We start from the raw sequence: 22,192 nt of genomic DNA on the forward strand, positions 1-22,192 counted from the left end.
GAAAAATGCAGCTAATAACGGATCGGATTGGATTAGAGACGGTTGGAAAACCTCTGGAGACGAGAAACTAGGTGATAACAGAGATCTGTTTCTGATGAAGAGGCCCTCAGGATCTGCTTAAAGGTGACCTGTTATGCTTCTTCAATCATTTTAGGATAGAATTATGTTCTATCCAAAATGTGTTTGTTACATATTTTACACAAAATCAATCTTGGAGGATGATATTTCAGTCTGGTCAGTTCTACATCTTTCAGAATGAGCCGTTTTAGGACATTTTGTCTCTTTAAATCCATAATCTGCTGCTAGCCACGCCCCTAACTCTACGTTTACACTCAAACGTTAAAATGGCTGGAAACAAATGTACAGTTATACAACCATACATCTTTGAAAAGCAGAAGTGAAGCCTCCTGCACAACCAACAAGAATGCAGCAAGTGGTTTCTGGATGGTAAGTCCACAACAAAACTTTTTTCTTTTTTCAGCAGCCATTATAAAACGGTAAAACCAGCTGAGCAGACATCCTGGAGCTCTGCTTGGGTTGCTAGGTAACGGGCTGAGCTCTGCTTGGGTTGCTAGGTAACGGGCAGAGCTCTGCTTAGGTTGCTAGGTAACGGTCTGAGTTCTGCTTGGGTTGGCAGAGCCTGTGGAATGTGACTTAACAATCAGGAGGTTTTTGAAATGGCTCATTTTTGCAAATAAACAGCTTTGTGATTTTAGTAAGTAGTTGGGTTGTTAGCAGCTGGAATTAAAAACTTGCAAAATGTGAATATTGCATAATAGGCCCTCTTCAATCATCCAAAAGTAAAAATACTAGCTAAAAAAGGTGATATCTGTATTCTTGCATCAAAAATAGGTGCTGTGAACTTTATCATTTTGCTTGTTTTTTATCCAGTCAGTGTTATCTTTGTTTTAGACATATATTTGCTAAGAATAAAACCCATTTAATCCTGCTCAAAAATGTACGTGAATTCATCAAAACCAAATTAATTTTGAGCTTAAATGATTTATTTGGGAAACGTAAAGCAGCAAACAACCTTAAAAACACTAATCACACAAGTTGTAATTTATTGTGGATTTCCTCTAATCCACACTCAGTCCAGACTGTGAACACAGGCTCAGATATGCCCACCGAGACCCACTAATGTTGGGGTAAATGTCCCTCACCAGCTTTCTTATGGTGCTCCTGTGTAAATATTGGCGTAGGCACAACTCCCGAGTTGCCAAACGCAGAGCTAACCCCAGGTCACTGAATAAGTTTATATTTCAGCTAGCTGGATTCAGTAGCTTGGTGACAGCTTCAGCTGCATGTGGAGGTGAAAACCCAAGTGTCCGCCGCTCCAGCCTCCCTGGTTAGGACAAAAAAAACGCTTCAATCTGATAATTAATGTGGGTCATACATTATTCTTGAGAAAAATTAATGCTAAGTTCCAACTGTCATGTTTGGCACTCGTTTTTCTTCATTCAGTTAAATTCAGGTTGTTTAACTGAATGAGCTTTTACATTTAACTCATGTAAAAGCAGCAATACTTCAACGTGTTTTTACTCAAGCGTAAAAAAGTATTTGGTTAAAAAGTTTACTCAAGTAATTGATCAAATTATCAATCATTTAATATTTTAAAGCCAACTGAAAATTTTTGTATTTTAATGACGAGAATGACAATAATTCATATAACTAACAAAAAGGAACAAAATCAGGCAAAATAAAATTTTTCCTAACTTTTATTGAAAGAAATCAGTTTCTTTCAAACTGATTTCAATTTCTTTCTTTTATTGAAATAAATCAGTTTCTTTCAATAAAAAACTGATGAAACTTTAACAAACTGCAGGTGTGTGTCTGGTGAATTTTTGGTTAAAACATGTTTGTTTTTCATTCAGTGGGTAGAAAATCCAGAAATTTTACTCAGGTAAGAGCAGCAATACTTCATAACAAAATTACTGAAGTAAAAGTAAAAAGTACATTATAGTAAAAATACTCCTAAAAGTACTTTTTTTTTTTTCAAAAAAGTTACTCAAGTAAATGTAACTCGTTACTACCCAACTCTGATAATTTGCTACAAATATTCCCAATGCAATTTACTAAAGAAAAGAAAAATTCAGATTATTTCTGTAAATACCTGAACAAACGGCTGTTAAATTACCTCCTCCACTCAACATCTAACAAACTACAATCCACTGAGCCTCAGATTTACTCCGCTGGTAAAGTATTAAATGTAAACTAATGATATAAATGTTTTTTTATTCCTGTGTACCAATTCATACAAACTCCCCTGCATTGTTTCCTTTGTGTACCTGAGGATTAGTCCGTTAGTCCAGTCCGTTTTTCAACTCTCACCAGAACTTGGTTCTTTCTTCTTTTTCTTTTTGTCTTGCTACATAAAGCCTGTCTGAACCTCTAATAGTTTTATAATCTTAGCCAAGGACGCCCCCAACACATGTCACAGTGCAGGATTTTAGGATTAAACTCCCAAATTTCAAACTGACGGCAGACACTTTCAGCTGACTGAGACATTTACAGAAGAATTAAATCAGAAAACAACCTTTTAATAATCAAAGTGAAGGAATTCTTTATGTTTATTTGTTCAATATTTATTTAAAAAATTATTTTAGCAATTTTTGGTCCTGTGTTTTTTCAACATTAGTGGAATATCGACCACATTTGTGCACATTTATATTGGAAACCCGAATACTGACCCAACGATACTCTTATTTTATTTATCAGAATTACATGTCGACTTTTCTCATATGGTAAAAAATACAGATACAAAAAATGTTAATTTGTCTCTTGGCATCATCCTCATCAGTAACTTGGCCTGATAGGCCCAATGGGAACTGTGTGTTTGTTTCCTGGTTGTATTGTGACTGATTCTATTTCTGTCAATTGTATTTGTATTTTTTTGGCATTTCTTCTTCGCTGAAAGCAAAAGAAACTGCAAAACATTAGGAAACTAAGAAACATGGTGGGGGTTTTTTGGGAGGCATCTGACCTTCTGTTTGGAAAGTTTTTGAAGGCATTTATAAAACATGACTAAGAAATCTTTATTCTTCAGTTTGTTCAAAAGGTTCATTCAGTTGTTACACTGCAAAAACACAAAATCTTAGTACACTCAAAATAAGACTAAACTTACTTATAAGTGACTTTCAGAAGGAAATAGGAGTTTATTTTAAGTAAATAATTCCTTAATATTGATGAAAAAGTTCTTGTTCCACTGGCAGATTATTTCACTTATAAGAAGAATTTTTTCCCATGTTTTAAGTAAATAATGTGCCAGTGGAACAAGAACTTTTTCATCAATATTTAAAGCTGAAAAGTTACTTGTATGTCAGTTTTGTCTTAATTCCAGTGTACTAAGATATTTGCTCTAGAAACTAGACAAAAAGTACTTCGTAGGATTTTGTGTTTTTGCAGCGCAGCAGCTAATAATTCATGAAAAGCAGTTTAATTTTGCTTCTAATTTGTTGCCTTTTGTTCACAGGTCAGAAATGGCTATGAGTCATGCAACATTTATTTTTAATTGGCTCAAACCTCACGGTGGCACCAGAGATAAAGTAAGTGAACCACCAAAGTGTGGAGGATTACTCTTCAGAGAGCCAGATTCTAAAAAAAGTTGTGATTTTAAAAACATTTTACTATGTGAACAACTAAATGAATTTTCTGCACAATAAGATAAGTAAAATGGGCCTAAATGAGCTTTTAATGAAAGTAAAAATATCAAAGTCTTTGAAAAAATTGGTTTGGAAAACCTTTATTTTTTTATTTATGTAGTGACCCCTGCATTTTCTTTTGCTGACATCAAACATCTGTGATAACAGAGGAAAATGCGTATTAACCCCTAAAAGATGGTCGGTGACACAGTGTGACCCAGGGCAGGGGTTCAACGCCTCCCATCCTTAAAGAAGGCCGAGAATTTCAAAGCTGAGAGGCTGATCAGAGGTTTTTCTTTTTTAAATGGTCGTTTTCAGGAGGCGGGGCAAAACCTGACTAATACTAACAAACACTGGAGCGAGTGCTTTGGGTTGGAAAAAGATTGAATGTGTCGGTGTGATTCTGCTGAAAGAGGCCATTTCACACAACATGTGCTGCGTTCATAACATCCAGTTAAGCTCACATGGCTTTACATTAAGAGTGACAGGGCCGGGCTGATAAATTATGACATGTGAGCTCGTTGTATCGGTCAACATATCTTCAATCTGCAGCACAGAAATCTGATTAAGGCCTGAGGTAATGCTAACCAAGGTCAGCTAGCATGTTGTCACCTACGCATAGGTAACCCTACAAAAGATCTCGCAGCCCTTCAGGTTCACTCAGGCAAATAAACACTGTCTTCACAGAGGACAAAAGCCATTTTTTAAAGTCTCTTCTTGGCAGCTTGAGTGTAGCGAACCAAGTCGGTGTTTAGAAAGCAAATAAATAAGAGAGGACAGGGTTGGATCAAGGAAGAAATAAGAACAGTAAAAATATACAAAGGAGAAAGAGCTATTGAGAAAGTATTTCCTTAACAAGAGGGGAACAAATAATAAATTAAGGGGCCCCTATTCCCCTGTGGACACACTGGCATGCCTGAGGGTGGAAGGAAGTGGGCATCTCTCCGTTTATAGGGGTCACAGACAGCCTTCCACTGTGGGAGCGCCACGCAAGACGAGTCCTGAGAGAAAACTGTTCGCAGGAATGTTTACACACACAAACACACATACCACAGCGCACACAGAGTTTACAAGCCATGCGAGGTTGAATGAAAGCAGCGGCAGGGACTGCGCTGCCCTCATATCCCTCATCATCTCACTGCTTCGGTTTCTGGCCTCCTCATATCTCCCACTTGGCCTGTATAACTGAGAGACTGCTGACAGCAACGACCTCACGTTTACCCCAAACTCCTCCAGCCTCCGTCCCAAAGCAGGTGGCAGGCAGGCACCACCAACACCAGGCTCCTCATCTACGCTGCTTCTCTGACATCATCTTTGTGTCTGATCAGGAGTCAAAGAAAATAGGCTTTTTTCAAAGGGGATCAATTATGGAAAATTCACATTTTACGTAGAAATCAAGGAGAAATAGATTTTTTGTTCACAAGCCACTCCATACAAAGTGTTAAAATATTAGTAACTATTATATAATCACAATGTATATTAATATTAATACGTGTAATACTGTACGTAATATAAATATGACCTAAATATAAAATAACATGTTAATATTTTAACATAAAAATCTGTTAGTCTATGAATAAATCTATGAATGAGTCCAGATGTTTATGTTTCTGTACTTCCATTTGAGTCTAATCTGCTTCTAAAAACAATTCAAGTGCTTAAAAATAACACCCAGCGGTTTTTGGCAGTTGGAAAATAAGCAGTTTAAAAAAAAAGTGAGTCCATAAGCATTGCATCGTTACCCTAGCAACCCCAGCCAAGCCCAGCCCTCGTTACCTAGCAACCCAAGCAGAACCCCAGCATGATTGGTCAGCTAGTTTTACGCCTTATGTGCTGCACAGAGTAGTGTAGGGTACCCTAAAATTGTTCTCTAGTAAGAGTAGCACTACTTCAACTTACTTTTTACTAAAGTAAAAGAAAAAAGTAACTGTCCAAGAAACGACTTGAGTAAGAGAGGAAAGGATCTGGTTAAGCATTGATTCAAATGCTGAGTAACTGACCAGAACATGTGATTTAATATTTAAAGTGATGTCGTCAGGACAAGACAAAAATTTAAACTTATGTCCAGATTCTGGTATTTTAAAGAGTAAAATGAAAACAATGAATGCAAATTAATAGCATGATTACAAAATAACACATTCAGGCAGAACTTCTCCAAGTCACTAAAAACAACAAATACGAACCTTGTGCAAAAACAAGAAGTTTGTAGTTGTGTTTGTATCTGATGATTTTTGTTTTTTTTCTTCAATCAGTAAAGTTACTCATAGTGGGTAGAATATCCAGAATTTTTTTTCAATACTTAATAAAAATATTACTCAAGTAAAAGTAAAAAGTACAGCATCGTAAAAGTACTCCCACAAGTACATTTTCTCCAAAAAGTTATTCAAGTTAATGTGATTAGTTACTACACTCTGAAGATGATGAGTGTTTTGTTGTTAACTTACCATTCAGAAACCACTTCCTGCAATCTTGTTGGTTGTGCAGGAGGCTCCACTTCTACTTTTCAAAGACTGACAGCTGTACAATTACGCATCTGTCTGCAGTAATTTTCACATTTATTTGGATTTAAGGTAGCAAGAGGCCCTAAAACAGCTCCTTCTGAAAAGAGATCAAAATAAAACGGACTAGACTAAAATCTCATTATTTAAGAATGATTTTGAGCAAGAAATATAATGAACATGTTTTGAATAGCCCATGGATCCATCCTAATCTGTTCAAGGAAGCATGATAATTCACCTTTAAATTCCCGCGAGTCTCACACAGTGGGACAGTCACATCAAACTTGTTAAACGTTTCCCCCCTTTGTCCCAAAGAGTTCAATTAATCAACTTCACAGGGCATGCTGGATAGAGGGGGATAAAAGTCTGGGAGGCAGGAGAAAACAGCCAGGATTTGTATTCTCCTGCGGCGGCTTTCATACCCATTAAGGGATGTTAGCATCTTTTTAAGCACAGCGACTCTATTTTCAGCTTAAGGCTTACACAGATCCAACCATTTGCTGAATTGGATTCTTGGCAGATGGCCTGCGTGGATCTTGGCCACCCTTCGATGTAGCGGTCATGTTAAGCTTCACCTTGTCGGGAAATGAGCTGCTTTAGGCCTTCGCTTAGTACATATAGGAACATATCTCCTGGCTGCGTAATGGTTTCTTATCAAGAAGGGAAAATAATATTACGTATTTGCTGCAAAGCACTTAAACTGATTCATTCACTGGAGTTTTTCTGTTGATAGATTGCATCCAGTTTTGTAAGGAAATAGATTTCAAGCATGAAGTGTATAATTATTATAGAGGGAAAGATGGGAAAACTTTTTTTCACACTCATTTTCTTTATCTCAGAGAAATTCTTTATTTAATTTAATGAAATAAAAAAAAAGAATTGCCCTCTAGTGGTGACAATAGAGTCTGCAAACAAATGAAGCTTTCTTTTCTTCCTTTCTTCATTTTCTCTCTTAAAATGTGAAGCACAAACTATGTGGTCCACATAAAACCTGAAAGGCCCATTGTTGTCCATGTCTTTGGTTTGTCCTCTCTGGGTTACCGTAGAAACATAGTGAGGAAGACATTTAATGTCTGTAGTTCTTAATGGTTCATGGCAAGTGAAACAAATGTTTTCTATTTACTTGATTTATCAGGAATTAATTTAACCTTTACATTTATGGTGCTTTTTAAAAGTTTGATGTCTAGAGCAGTGGTTCTTAACTTTTTTTGAGGTACCGAACCCACCAGTTTCATATCCGCTCTCACTGAACCTTTCTGTAGTGATAAATAAAATACATTTCCCCACCCAAATTCAAGACATAGGGGTGACCCAAGCTAGCTAGCTGGGTTAGATCACGAAGTCTTCTTAAAAGGTAGAGTCTCTGAGAACAGTTCTTCAAAATATAGTCAGTGTTTTCAGCAAAGTTGAGCTGACTGTCCAGGAACGACCCAACGTATTTAAAAATTTGCCACAGTTTCAACAGGTTGGCCATCAAGAGAAACTGGAACCACTTTAAGGTCTTGTTTAGATCATTTCATTAGCTCTACATCCTTAAGTGAATGAAAAATTAATAATAAATAATAAAGACTTTGCGGTATTCTGAGTTAGTAATGTAATTATATTAGTTGTGTTACCACCCCCACGCCACTAGAGGCAGTAGCAACCCCGAAAATATGCGACTAAGGAGCAGATTTAGAAGTACACCGAAAGCTAAGTGCTCCGCAGCACTGATTGGCTAAGCAATGTAACTGATCCTCTGCAGCAAGTGATGGCAAAGCGGGGCGTCATCACGACTTTACACAAGTGTGTCTTTACCTCCGCGGCAGAGGCTCCGCCGAACCCCTGAGACCGACTCACCGAACCCCTGGGGTTCGATTGAACCCAGGTTAAGAACCACTGGTCTAGAGTAAAAATACTACGTAACTCTTAAACTTTTTCCCAATTTACCACAGGCAGCAAGCGGACATATTTCAGAATAGTTCAGTTGTTTTTTCCTTAATGTTTTTTTTTGTTTTAGCAAGCTAATGCTAGCTAAGACTCACACTAGCTTGGTTGTTTAGCATGTTGCTAACTGCTGTTTGGTCCTAAAAGCTGTACATAGTTTTTTTTGTTGAGGGGTCAAAATAATTTGTAAGAAAATGAAAATGGGATTAATCCTAAGCCAAACCACTGTGGATGGAGAGTTCAAAGCATCTAGAAAAATTAAGTCAAAAGGCTCATAGTTGTGGTGCAACTATGGGGAAAACAAGAATATCAAAAGCGCTCTATTCTCTTTGTACTCAATGACTCTTCTTTTTTTAATGCACATTTATGAGTCTTGAAAAACATTGGCTTACTGCTACCATATACACTTTTGGCTTATTTGCTTTGCCACAAAAAGTGCCCAATTTAAGTTTTCTTTCAAATATTTGCTTTAAACTCATTCAATAAATATATCAAGACAAGGCTAATCAAAACATTCTTTCCTGTTACGATATTTTGATTCATTTTGGCCCACAACCAGCTCCTCTTGCTTTACCTCTGAGGACTTGGAACCAGAACACCAGTAGTCCAAACTTTCATTATAGGGGCCTGGAATTTAAAAAAAGAAATCACATGTGTCACAGTTTATGTCGGGAGTCATGGCCTGGAGCAATAGCTGGTTTAGACTTTGGAAGAAAATACGAAATCATTTTCTTTTTGCACCAGTCATTCATCTTTTTCCACCCAGATACCCGACGTCTCAGGCCTGCTTCAGCTCAAACTGACATGACTGGCAGGTAAGCAACATTTTCCATTCACAGACCAGATGTAGTTTTTATAAAAGTATATTTTAACACCATCAATGTATAGTCTAATTAGAAGCTAGCATGTTTTCTAAATTTTAGCCATGCTGTTTGGATTATTGAGAGAAATCATAGTGTCATGTAAAGGACAACATCAAGGACCAGTGCTGTGAACTTTTTTTTTTCTTTTCTGTTTTGTCACAATTACATGCAACAGATTATAAAACATATTTTTAAATGATGACTTCACTTAACAAGGTAAAAATATCTATTAAAACCAGCATGCTCATCTGTGAAAAACTTATATGCACCCTTTGAAACCCAACTGTTCATCTTTTTTATTCTATCTAATGTATAATAAAAAAAATAATTTGTTAAAATATTTCTAAAACAGCACAGCACACCTAAATATAAAGAATTTCAAGAACAGATGATGAAAATGAAAAGGATGTGATGAAAATGATTTATTGTCAGGTAGCTTTTGTCTCTGTGATGTTATTGGATTTATGAGGTAGTTAGTCTTCTCTGTATCTGGCTTATCTTTGGCTCATATAACTGTCTGAAGATATGAAATATAAGGGTGACAAAAACTAAAGAAAATGTAGGAATTTGTAAAGGTTCAAATACGGCTGTACAACAAATCAATAACGATATATATTGCGATAAACATTTGATCAATATCAATAGATAATACGTCCAGTAGAATATTCAGAACCGCACAGCATTCTGGGGGATGTAGGCTGAGGAAAGGCTCAACCTTTCATGACTAAGCTAGACAAGGTTACTGGCATCGACTAACTCGCTAACTCTTTGGTTAACTAGCAACACACTATTGGGTAATGCCTAGTTCACACAATAAAATAAAAATTTTCAGAACCTGAGAGACCTCACACGTGACAATAAAAATTTAATTTTTTTAGGTGTAACAGATTCCAGACAGGAAATCCCATAAAATCCTGCGATACCGTTGGGGCCGTTAGAGTAAACAAACATGGCAGGGGAAATCATCTCGCCTATTTTTTTTATTTATTTATTTATTTTATTTTATTTTTTTCATCTCGCCTATTATCGCTGACGAGATTTACGGCGGCCATCTTGGAGCTTATGTCTTTAGCAGGCACAATGACGTATCAGCGCATTTAATCGATCATAACACGCTTTTTTGTTAATGGAAACCATATTCAAACATCTATTTTTAAGTATGTTTTTAATACATAGTTCAGCATATTTAAATATGCTTAGTGACTATAATAGAATAGGAATTTAATATTCTGATATTGATGTATGATGAGCATATTACAAAGCCCACAGCCGTTCATAATTTATTTACTAATTTATTTAGTAAGATCAATACATATTTATATAACTGTACAAACACAAATAAATAATGATTAATAATGACAAATACATAATTAATACTGAATAATATATATTGGATACATGTTTATATGTATGTATGTGTATACATCTATACATATATAGATATATATCTACGTTTTCCAGGACGAGTTCTAGCTTCAGAGTGATTCCGCACCTGAGATTGAGTCCAAAATCCGATGTGAGATTCATCCGTGCTGCAGTGAATCCGTCTCTCTTTAAAGATATCGCCCACTTCTTCCTCATATCGTGTCTTTATAAAACCTTCAAAACAAAACCGGAAGATTTGGGATGTATCTTACTTTTGACAGAGTGAGAGAATCTCATAAATAATAGTCTTTACCACCTGTTTAAACTTTGCTGTTGAATGTTATAACACGTAATATAAGTTTTATAATGTATGTTACATTGTTTCATTTCTAATGTGGGCTCTTGTGTCAGATAATCTAAGTCAACGTTGGAGAATAATTAATTTTTTAGATTTACGGAATCTCAGTTAGCCTTCATAGCTGGGCTGAACCCCGTATTACACCAAGCACTGTAGCTAATATTAGCTGGTATCTCGCCAGTGGACATAAATGCAGTAAAGTAATATTCCAGTCACAGAACACAATAACATGTCAATTTTACTTGTGAAATGTTGTCTGTGGAGCCCTCACATCAATAGCCCATCGATCCGAACAACAATATCCCTCAGTGCTGAGGCATCTTCTGCTGTTTTGATTGAGCAAAATAGGAGGGGTATACCGCTCCAAGATGGCCGCCGTATTTCCTGCGCCGGAGCAGCCAATGCGGGGTCTACTCTTATATTATGTTTATGGTTGTTGGCGGGAATGGCCACCTAAAGTTTTTTTGCAAACCGCCAATAAAAATATTCAAGAAGAAGAAGACGAAATGGCGATAGTTTGTGGTGTTCAGCTAAGCGATAAAAACGCTACGGCGTTGGATAAAGTTTTGGAGACATGGAGGCTGTATTTGCGGCAATGTGGTGAGTTGTTCTGTTTTTTTATTCATCGTTAACCTTCGTTGCTGTTTCCTGTTCTGTCATTTAGCTTCACCGGTTAATTATATGAGTTTTTGATGTTATAAAAAATAATAAAAAACTTATCGTTAAAGCCAATTTATATCAAGTTGTTGACGTGCAGCTGAAAAGTTATCGGATTCAAATCCTCTGTTTGTTGTTTGTGTTATGATATAACTTACCCAACAGCTGCTTAAAAATAAAAACATCGGCGTGGAGTGAAAGGAGAAAGTACTATTGCTTCAGATGAAACTGTGGATGAAAAAGGGAATGTCACCAGTTGGGTAGTATTCAGATATTTGAAGCCAAAAACTAATAAATTATTTTTGATATAAGCTGATACGAAACACTTATATTGTGATACGTTTTTTAAGCCATATTGTCTATCCTTGGGTTCAAATACTTTTTAACCATTTGCTGTAATTGTGGATCATTTTTAGGCCTCAAATATTTCAAAAACATTTCTAAAGCACAGCAACTTAAGAACATAATCCGAAACGGCTCTGAAAAAGCAGAGTTTTATAGTAGCTAGTTACATTTACTTAATTACATTCACTTGAGTAACGATTTTGAAATAATGTACATTTATGAGTACTTTTACTACTCTGTACTTTTTACTTTTACTCGAGTAATTTTATTATAAAGTGTCGCTAATCTTACTTGAGTAAAATTTCTGGATTTTGTATGAAGAACAAAAATGTTTTACCAAAAATTCACTAGACACAGATACACACCTGCAGTTTTTCTTAAAGTTTCATAATTTTGGGGGGGATTTGGAAAAATTTTCTTTTGCCTGTGTTATTTTGTTACTTGTATGAATTATTGTAATTTTTGTTATTAAAATATAAAAATTTCCACTTAATTTTATGTTTTGGTCCCTCTTGTTATGTAGTTTTAAAATATTAAATGATTGATAATGTGATCACTTACTCAGCACTTGAGTAGACTTTATACCAAATACTTTTTTACTCTTGATTAATTTCTTTTTACTTTTACTTGAGTAAAAATATGTTGCAGTAGTAATTTCAGTTAAATTTTTGGGAACTCTACACGCCTCTGTGCAAAAGTGACCAACAGAGAGCCCAGTAGACAGTTGACTGTCCATCGACTTACTAAAGCTTCATATTGACAGTGTGCCATTTCACCTTAGAGATTCAGCAGAAGACCTGTCAGGCCTTCGATGTTTTACAGCTCAAGTTTGCAGACAAAACACCTCAAAACCAAATCTCCCTCAACAACATCTGCTGCCAATTTAGCCAAGGCATTCCTGCACTCTGCGCTGCTTAATATTCACAGAGGTTAGGATCTGCAGGGGAGGAGGGTAGAGTGGAGGGTCACACTATCCTTTGGTCTTGAATCCAGACACGGTGAAAAATGAGGGGTTAACAAAGAGTGAGCTGGAGCAGGGGCAGGTTAACTGGGCTAATTTGCAGGGATAATAATGGTGTTCATGCAACTCCTTTGGGGAGCGCCGGTGTGGAACACAGAACTCATGGTGCAACCACACAGGAAGTTTACAACATGGCCTGACAAATCAAAACGTATTTAATCATCAAACACGCAAAAAGGAGCTGGCGTCAGGGCCAGAGCCAGCAGCCATTCGGAAGATGAAGATAAATGTGTAAAAAGAGGGGAGCATGCAAAGCATCAGCAGCATCAGATCTGCACCCTGAGGATTTCAGACCGCTCATTTTATCGGCCAACTGTAAGCATGAGGTGTCAAAGGTGCATGCATTCTTCTAATTTAGCTGGTAGCCTGGAGCAAGTTTCTCCATTGAAACATACAGTACATCAGTTATGTTTTAATTGTTTACATGTGTTTGTCTTAAAATGAGTTTTTGCTCCATGAAATGAACAATAAACCGGATACATTGCTACTTTTGCAGGAAATTGCTTGTGAATGGTGAAAGTAAAGTATTTTATTAGCTTTAATCAATGCGTCCTGCACACATAGCTGCACGTATGTGCCGCATGCCTGAACTAGGAGAAAATAATAACCCAGTTAATTGATAATTAGAGCCTTGGCCTCCTTAAACATGGCCACACAATGTCCTTGTGAATTTTTTGGGATATATCCCAGACACTGCTAACTTTAGTAACAGTGGAAATTGAAAACCTCTGTCTTCCTCCTTGTTTTAGTTTATTTGTTCATTCTTATATCTATGGGAATATGTTTATATTTGAGGAAATGCAATACCCTGCAAAGAAGGAAAGCATAGGTCGAAAATAATACGCTGAATCTGAAAGGATAAAATTTTAACTTTTTTTTGTTTTTTTAATAAGCCATCCTCATTTCTGGGAATATTTGTTTTTCCCCTCATGTCAAGGGACTATCAAATGTTCTCTGCTTGTTTTGGGATGAAATGACCTTTATGTGAAAAATAAATTAAGAATATGTTTTAAATTGTATTTCCTCTTTCTCGAATGGCTCCGGCCACCCTGGAGAGTTCACACACACATATCTCACTCTCCATACAAAGTAACGTCATCCGGAAATTTAAAAGGGAATATTTGAAAATTACAGAGTGGATCTGTATTCAGCTGGCTCAATATTTTTTTTCAAACAGCTTTTTGTTGCAGGTAATTTCAGATTTGTCTCTACCAGATTTGTAAATCTGAAGATTGAAATTTTTGCTCATTCCTGATTGAAAATTGGATTTAAATCCAAACTTTGACTGGGCATTTGATCTAAACCTTTCATTGTGTCTCTGGTTGTTGTTCTTCTGGAGGGTGAACTTTTACCGCCGTTTCATAGGGAAACTATTATGTAAAAGTCAGATTTTGTACGTTTTATACTTCCATTTTGGTCTGAATTGATTCTTAAAATAACCAAAGTGCTTAGAAAATAACACACAGCGTTTTTTGGCAATAAGTTAATGTTTTTTGGTGTCCATACCTAGCAACCCCAGCTGAGCCCTACCCTGTTACCTAGCAACCCAAGATGAGCTCTAGCACAAACATGGGAACTCTACTATATTGTGCAACTTCAGAAAGCTGTTAGTTACACATAATTTTATTTAGTGGTATCAGACTAAAGTGATCTAATAAACTTTAATACCATATTTAAATTTTTTTTTCCCGAATGTGGTGGTGCTGTTCCAAGTACTGCTGAAGGAAACAACACAGAAATCTCCAACTTTCTTCTTCACAAATTGCAAACAAAAATGGAGTAGCATCAGATTTTAGTAGTTGTAGGATTTTTCTTTTGTCTTTGGTAAAAGACCACAAGTCATTTCTCCTGCTAGTGTGAGACTCGCACATTTTGGTTGTATTTACCCAGAATGCCCTGCGTGACAGTCCACTTCCTACTTTTGGAGCGGTCTGGGGTCCACTTGGTGTTCACATGCATTCACACTTCACCAACCAAACCAGACATTTTCTAAGCAAATTGACTGGAGTTCAATTAAAGCTAGCAAACAGGGATGGTGTGAATGAACCCCATCATTTTACGTTTTGGTGAAGCTACTTAATGAGACAAACATACTTCTACAGTTCAGAGTGCCATGCTTTACATTTTGTATCAAATTTGATTGCAGGAGCAAACCAATACACATTAAATACAGTTAAAGAGCTAATAAAAGTTACTACATTCCCTCTAGTTCAGTAAAAGTTTAGGCAGCTCAGGAACCTCCACTGTTGTATTTTTAGATTCAGCCAATTATTCCCACTGGGGGACAGACCTGGTCTGCAGGCAGGCCAGCGTAGCACCTGGACTTTGTTACTACAAAGCTCTGCTCTTGTAAGACAGCACAGTGTGGTTTGTCTTACTGGGTGGCAGCCATGTTGTTCTGAAACATGTATTACCAGTAAAATCCATGTGCATGTTCGCAGATGTGCAGTTTGTAACAGATGCGCTCGTAATGTTATTTAAATGGTAAACTAACAGCAGGCAGGCTTCTTCCTTTCCTCTGCTGCCTGGAGGACATGTTGCTAGTGATGTTTGGAGATTAAAACTCCCTTCTGATGGATCAGAAACCCGTCGGCACACAACACACACTAACACATTTTCTATTAATATGTTGTTTCACACACAGAGCACCGGGGAAGAAAACGCGGTTTAAAAACCTACACATTGACAGTCGAGCTGCTCACATCACTCAGGAACCTAAATACTTTACCCACTGATATGTTTTTGGTCCTTCAGTAGAACCAACTTCAGCACTGAGAAATCAGCTCTATTGGCTTCATCTAAAAAACCAGAATGTAAAACAACTTTCAACATTACACAGACAAACAACCTGCTCCGTCCATCCATCCGTCCGTCCGTCCGTCCGTCCGTCCGTCCGTCCGTCCGTCCGTCCGTCCGTCCGTCCATCCATCCGTCCATCCATCCATCTGTCCACTCATTGGTTTATCCATCCATCCATCCATCCATCCATCCATCCATCCATCCATCCATCCATCCATCCATCCATCCATCCATCCATCCATCCATCCATCCGTCCACTCATTGGTTTATCCATCCATCCATCCATCCATCCATCCATCCATCCATCCATCCATCCATCCATCCATCCATCCATCCATCCATCCATCCATCCATCCATCCATCCATCCATCCATCCATCCATCCATCCATCCATCCATCCATCCATCCATCCATCCATCCATCCATCCATCCATCCATCCATCCGTCCACTCATTCCATCCATCCATCCATCCATCCATCCATCCATCCATCCATCCATCCATCCATCCATCCATCCATCCATCCATCCATCTGTCCACTCATTGGTTTATCCATCCATCCATCCATCCATCCATCCATCCATCCATCCATCCATCCATCCATCCATCCATCCGTCCACTCATTGGTTTATCCATCCATCCATCCATCCATCCATCCATCCATCCATCCATCCATCCATCCATCCATCCATCCATCCATCCATCCATCCATCCATCCATCCATCCATCCATCCATCCATCCATCCATCCATCCATCCATCCATCCATCCATCCATCCATCCACTCATTGGTTTATCCTAACATACATACATAATTTTGCCTTTACGGTTCTTGATGTGATAAAACATTTTAATGTTCTCGTTTGTTATTAAAGGAAAATGTTTTCGGAGACTCAGCAGCTGAATTAAGTGTCAGTGAAACATTTTATCGGTTCATAACTCACTGGTAAATGTGAAGGAAAGTATTTGCTCAGAAAGCTATAAGTTGTGACCCGTTATCACTTCATAAAACATATTTTATTGGGAACTGCCTCACAACACAACAGATGCATGTTACTTTTATCACTTTCACCGCCCACATGTTGACACGTTTCAGTCTGCTGACCTGGTATTAAGGCCCTGCAGACACTTTTCCACCCTCATGTAACATTCAGGATTCTGACTTTTCTCCCATACTGGAGCTTTGTCAAAACACATCTCTGCAAACTGTTGATAGACTGCATCCAAAGCCGTCCGCGCTCTTTGACGTGTTTTACATTCCCGCCTCATGGCTCACACATATTTTACACAGTGGAGCAATTAGCCTGATGATGACAGAATCCCTAAACTTTCACTGAAGGAGGAATATTTAGCTTGCGCTGAAATTTAAAATACCCTGGAGGTAATGGAAATGCATGTAGTGACCTTGTTTTTAATGGTTTTAAATTGATTTGCTGTTCACTGTTTAAATTGTTTGATTTAAAGCATTTATATTTCTTACAAACATATTGTATTGCACAGTCAGTAGGGAAAATGTTAAAGTAAAAACATTGTGCCAATTGATCTTGAAAATCCAACTGGTAAAAAGAAATCGTTTTTTTTTAACTCAACTTCACTTTAATTGTCTGTTTATACAGTAAACATTCAGACTGGTTATACGTGACCATTTGTAGGATGAAAAGCAAACATGGAGAGGTTAAAGCTACAGCCTAGACTTCAATCTGTAAACCTGATTTGTGCTTGGCTTTCATATATTGTCTGGTCTGTAAATGAAGCATATCTAATGGGAAAATAATCTGCCGGGTTTCCAGCTCGAGCACAGAGCCGCTCTGTTTTCCAGCGCAGGGTGTCAAAAAGCCAGAGGTTTGTTTAGGGGTCTCTTTTGTTGCTGTTTGAGTTGTGCTGCTGGCGTGCAGTGAAAGGTCTGTGCGACCTGCCAGAGTCTCACTGCAGGACCAGGTTCTGGTTAAACTGGTCCTGCACATCTGTTATTTTCTCTGAATCAGATGCAGCAGCAGACAGTGACCGGGCATCCAGTGCATGTTTGAGTTTGACTTATTATTACTGACCTTTAAAGCTGCAGTATGTAACTTTTATATAAATTTTTTTTTTACGTATTTGTTATAGATATGTATTTGTCCATAGAAGTCTCCTCTGCTTTCTTTGGACCTCTTGCAGCGTGATGTCACACCCAAAATCCTGCACCCCCAGCTGGAGGGCAAAAAGCTGCTTGCTAACGACTAGCATTTGTTTTAGCTGTTGTCAATATAACACGCTAAATCTTAAATGTACACCTGATATATGAAAGAAAAAGGGACGCAGTGCTTTGCTACTAATTGTAAACACTACAACAACTAGAAAACAAAGTCAGAAAAAAATTTAATTAAGAAAAAATAGCAATAGCAAGACGGAAGTAGTTCAGTTATGCTAGCTTTACTTTGACAACCTTGACATGCAGATGTGGAATTTGGTGCCTTTCGGTTCAGTTACAAAACAAAGAAATGTTTTTTAAATTTTGTTGCCATGGTACAATTAAGCTGATTTATTTCCATAGTTCCAACTTGCACAGTTTTGTGGTCTATGGAAACACAACTACTGATAAAAAAAATTACAATCTGCGTCTTTATAGAGAAGAGATAAATCTGCTCGTGGCTGGGGTTGGATTCAAAAACAAAACATTTAACACATTTTTATTTAACAGACCCACTGGGTACAGTTTTATTGACACCTGCCTGATATGAGGTAAATCACTCAAATCATCATCCTATTAAATGTCAGTTTTTACAAGATGGAGGCCGCCTGTATTCTGCAGAGCAAATGAAACATGAGCTTTCAGATCCGCATAGTTCCCAGACTGATACTCTTTTTGTACAGTCTAGCAGGTCTTTGCTCACAATTCCTCCACATTTCTCCCTTTAATACGAGCTCCAGCTTGTTGTTCCAGAAAGCCATCCTCAAGAAGCAATAGAGCTGTCAGCAGACATGACTTCAGGGGCCGCAAACACACAGTGGCTGGTGATTCCCTTACCTTGTGAGGAACGTGTGAGGTGAAAAATAGCACTGCAGCTTCGATGTGTCTTTGGCTCAGAGGGTTTTGTATCTGACCACATTTGGACAAGAAACTGGACATTAATGTCTGCATTTGTAATGTCTTTATCTTTGAAGGATAGTCTAGATGTTGAATGTTAGGTTCTGTTGAGAGGTTCTGTGGAAAACGGCGTAAACAATGAAAATGCTATCAGTTTTGTGCTTTTAAGAATTTATTTGTGTTTGTCACACTGCTTGTCTGTACGGTCAATATTTAACTTTAATAAATTGTAATATTTAATATTTTTTAGTTGAAACTGTTGTGACAGTATGAGACAGATAATCTGAGAAAAAATTCAGGCTCTTCTGACTTCTCTCAGTCTACCTCAGGTTGTACAATTGCGCATCTGTTTGCAGCTATTTTCACATGCGAGTGTAAACGTTGAATTGGGGGCGTGCCCAGCAGCAGATTATTTCTATTTAAAGTGATAAGATGCCCTAAAACAGGCAGAACTGACCAGACTGAAATATCATTATCTAAGAATAAGTTCGTATAGCCCATAGTTACCACCCCACTCTAAAGATGAGTGTTTTGTTATTGACTTGCTAAATTTTTGTTAGTTGTGCAGGAGGTTCCACTTCTGTTTTTCAAAAATATACTGTTGTGCAATTACGCATCTATTTGCAATTTTCATGTTAATTTGGATTTATAGGCACAAGAGGCCCTAAAACATCTAATTCTAACTGAACAGACTGAGATCTCATTATATAAGAATTATTTTGTGCAGAAAATGAAATGAACATGAATCGCACATAGACTGATCGTAACCTGTTCTAAGAAGCATCTCAGGTCACCAAGAGTGTTTTGTTGTCAAACATATCAGGTTTTAGCAACAGAAGAGTGTGAAAACAGTTTTGTTGAGATTTAATCCCAGAAACTGCATCTTTTGTGCCCAATGCGATCGCATGTTGCACGTCCACATATTGATGCGAATCGCTTAATCACCCCCACCGGCTAGAGCCTGATTCTCTGTGTGATGGATTACTGCGTTAGAGATGTTTGGTCAGCGGGACGTCACGGCCGTTTGTCACGCTGCACACAAATGAATAATAGCAGATGTCGACTCTGTGAGGAACGGCGGCATCAGAGCGAAGTCCAGACACCATCATCATCTGCTTTGGTAGATCATCCAGAGTGGACATGACAGGAAATCTGGGAGGGAAACAGATGATGTCTGGCAGAGTCCATGAGCTGGTTCTGACCCGGTGATGACAGGAGCGCACGGCACTGACTCATGATTTATCCTTAAACCAAAGTTAGGAATGTGTCGCCTGATTTGTGTCTCGGCGCAGCTGTGTGTTTGGCACATCGGCGCTGGTTCTGGTTTGTGGCGAGTTCCCTGGAATGAGATTACATTTTGTCAGGCTGCTGTTAGTCTAACAGAGGTCATGTATACATAAGTGGAGGAGCTGCTGACGCACCAGCAAAATGTGGTTTAACTCTGAATTCTGGGCCTTAAATGGTTAAAATTATGTGCTGCACTGCAAAAACACCAAACCTTACCAAGTATTTTTGGTCTAGTTTTCTGTGCAAATATCTTGATATATTTGAAATGAAACAAAACTAACTTATAAGTAACTTATTTGTCCTTATTTTAGGTAAATAATTACTTAATATTGATGGAAAATACAATGGAGCTTCAGGATTACGCTAAGAAAATAAAATAATTCATATTATGAGATCAAAGTCGAATTCTACAAGAATAAAATCATATTATTATAACTTCATTCTTGTATTATTTAACTTTATTCTCATATAAAGAATAAAAATCATACTATTGTAATAGTGTGATTTTACTTTTGTAATTTTATTTTTTATTTTTATTTTTTTCTTGTAGAAAAACAAAACTTCAGACTGCAGATGCTTTGACAACTATCCGATTTATTACCACATATCGACGTGGAACAAATCAGATTTTTTTTAGGGAGAAAAGACTCAAATTTGGTCCTTCAGACTGTCATGAAAATGTTGGACATGTCGCATATGGGTAAAAGAAAAATCGGATTTGAGTTGCACTTACCTGCTGTGATCGCAGCCAACACAGATTCCTGAAGGCTTAGCCTCTCTTCACATCTAAAGCAGTTAATAGCAATATGCTATTTCTCCAATCATTGATTGCATAATGATAATCTCCTGAGCGAGTGTTGGTAAAAAACCTCTGATCAGTCAGGGGCATGGATAAGGACGATTAAGGGGTCAAATGTCATCAGATCTCCTTGGATTGCCATCTGGACGGTTGGACACAATGATCACTGTTTGAGCCATTTAAATGCTAATCCATGTGTAAGGACATGAAATAAATGAGGGGAAGCAGCTCAGAAAGCAGTCAGTGCTTCATGTGATGCAGTTTATTAAAGGAAATCACTGCAAACTGAACTGTTTCAATGTCAAAAGACAATCGCATCAAATTCAAAATGTAGTTTTTAAAACAGGACCACTTACACCCAGAACTGTAGAATCAAAAATATGACTTAAACTGGACCAGTCTGCAGGGTTATGCAGTAGCTAGTTACATTTACTCAGTTACACCACGCTGTACTTTTTTCTTTGACTTGAGTAATTTTTTTATAATCGAGTAAAATTTCTGGATTTTCTACCTAATGAATGAAAAACAAACTTGTTTTAACCAAACATCCACCAGACACAGACACACACCTGCAGTTTGTGTTAAAGTTTTTTATTGAAAGTGACTGATTTGGAAAAAATATATTTATTTTTTTCAGATTTTATTACGTTTTTTGTTACTTGTATGAATTATTGTTATTTTGGTCCCTAAAGTACAAAAAGTTCCACTTAACTTTATATATTGGGCCATCTAAATGATATTTTGATCAGTTAGTCAGTATTTGATCAAACTTTTTTACCAAATACTTTTTTACTCTTGAGTAATTTGTGCTTTTTACATTTACTTGAGTAAATATATGGTGAAGAAGTTCTGCTCTCATGCTGCCAGTCTGACAACTCAAAGTCTGCTAAAGGGTTTAGAGAAGCCGGGGAGTCTAAACCAAGGTTTTTCATTCGTTTAGTAATTATTAGTTATTATGAGTTAAATATTGCTTAGATTTTATTACTTATAGTAGTTTTAGATTTTTTCAATTCAGAGATGCACCAATATGAAAATTTGGGTTGATATTGATATCCGATATTAATATTTCTGTTATGGCCGATGACCAATATTCACCGGTATTATATATATTTCATGACCGTTTTGACGTCTTTGGAAAAAACCCCAACAGACAAAAATAAATATTGATTGTTCACATCAGCCCAGTTTTACTTATTGGACCAATACTGATATGTTAAAGCATTACTAATATCGACCGGTACTGATGTTAGTATCGGCCGGTACTGCTGTTAGTATCGGCCGGTACTGATGTTAGTATCGGCCGGTAGTGATGTCAATATCGGCCGGTAGTGATGTTAGTATCGGCCGGTACTGATGTTAGTATCGGCCGGTACTGATGTTAGTATCGGCTGGTACTGATGTTAGTATCGGCCGGTACTGATGTTATTATCAGCCGGTACTGATGTTAGTATCGGCCGGTACTGATGTCAATATCGGCCGGTACTGATGTTGGTGCCGATATAGAATGTATAACTAATTTTATTTGAATGGGGTCACGTGTTAAGTATAAACAAATCAATCGTAACAAA

This window comes from Poecilia reticulata, chromosome 10 (assembly GCF_904066995.2).
Source record: "Poecilia reticulata chromosome 10, P_reticulata-male-v2, whole genome shotgun sequence".
Taxonomy (NCBI): domain Eukaryota; kingdom Metazoa; phylum Chordata; class Actinopteri; order Cyprinodontiformes; family Poeciliidae; genus Poecilia; species Poecilia reticulata.